Here is a 1,447-nt window from a genome sequence, read left to right on the forward strand (position 1 = left end):
CCTCTGTCTCTCTCTCTGTCTGTCTGTCTGTCTGTCTCTCTCTCTCTCTCTCTCTCTCTCTCTCTCTCCCTCTCTCTCTGTCTGTCTGTCTCTCTCTCTCTCTTTCTCTTTTCCCTGCCTCTCTTTGTCTCTGTCATACTTATAAAGAGTGTCAGAGTGAGATACATAATAAAAGTGCATCAACAGCAGCAAAATCAACAACAACAGTAAAAACATCAAAGACTTCGACATCAACAAAAGCATCATTTGCACAAGTCGGAACGCAAATACTTGTTTTCTTAGCTTTCTCCTTTCATATCTAATTGCTGCATCAATAGCAACCATTGAAATTTTTCGAAACCCCCCCCCCGTCCAAATCCTTTACAAACATGTATGTCGCCTTTGCACAGAGAGCAAATTTTAAGAATGATCACAATGGGAAACCTTTCTACTTGAAAATCTGTCTCCACCTTTGTCTAATCAAGGTGACTCGTCTCAATTTCCCAAGGTGACATCAATGCTCCGACATAAAGTTCATGATCAGATAACGCAACACGATATAGGGTATGTCGCAATCTCGAAGTCTGCGGAACGTTTCTTTTCATATCACCCCCACGATTGTCGTGCATGTTTTGACGTACCTGATCATGACTCTACAGAATAACGTTTTCGTTTGAAAAATAAGCCTGCTGAGTTCTCTTTTACAATGTATCATAAAGGGGTATCATATTTCAGGAATGTTACAAAACAACTAATTAGTTAAAATACGAGGAAAAAGACACTCACAAAGAAGAAACGTTCAGTTTCACTTACACTTCTTTGGAAAACGTTATTGTACTTCCTATTCTACACACGTTTAGACGTGACAAGAGTTTTGCTTACACTTGTATTGAAAAGGATTATGGACACTTCTTTATTTACCAACAAATATATCATATTATAAGCCACTCACATTATTGAAATACCCGCCCCCCCTCGGGAACGGTGCTACTGACTGAAGTGTCTTTAGGTCGTTCCCGAAGGGGGGATATTAACCTGTTCTTATGCACATTACAATTTAAATGGGCTGATTCATCGATGTCATGCTCATAATTGTGCCTGAACTGCAACTGGGAACTGCTGCTTTTTCTTTCCAAATCCAAACTGACGTCAGTTTTCCTCTACTTCTTTTGTATGTTTGTCACACTCTTGTTACCCGCTATTTCCATGGTGCCTTGATAGTCGAAGCAGACTTTGTGCTGTTGAAGCTAGAGAGGTGAACAGAGTAAGGCTGATTCCCTGTAAGGACTTCTTTGTTGACATCCCCCACTTGGCACTCATATGACCCTATGCACTTGCAAGCGCCGGAAAACCTCTACTAAAGCAAAAAACATTATTGAAACGTTGATATTTCTAAAAATAAAACTTGAAAGCCCAATGGCGGAGACTGTTTTCTGCAAATCAAGATTTTGCTTCAGGTTGGGGGGGG

At 40.4% G+C, this 1,447-nt stretch overlaps 1 protein-coding gene across 5 annotated transcripts in view; it reads left to right on the top strand.

Moving 5' to 3' along the window:
* LOC101861785 (ovarian cancer G-protein coupled receptor 1) overlaps positions 1 to 1,447 on the top strand; it is a 190,818-nt gene that overhangs the window by 58,610 nt on the left and 130,761 nt on the right. The window lies entirely within an intron of this gene.

This window comes from Aplysia californica, unplaced genomic scaffold (assembly GCF_000002075.1).
Source record: "Aplysia californica isolate F4 #8 unplaced genomic scaffold, AplCal3.0 scaffold00016, whole genome shotgun sequence".
Lineage (NCBI taxonomy): Eukaryota > Metazoa > Mollusca > Gastropoda > Aplysiida > Aplysiidae > Aplysia > Aplysia californica.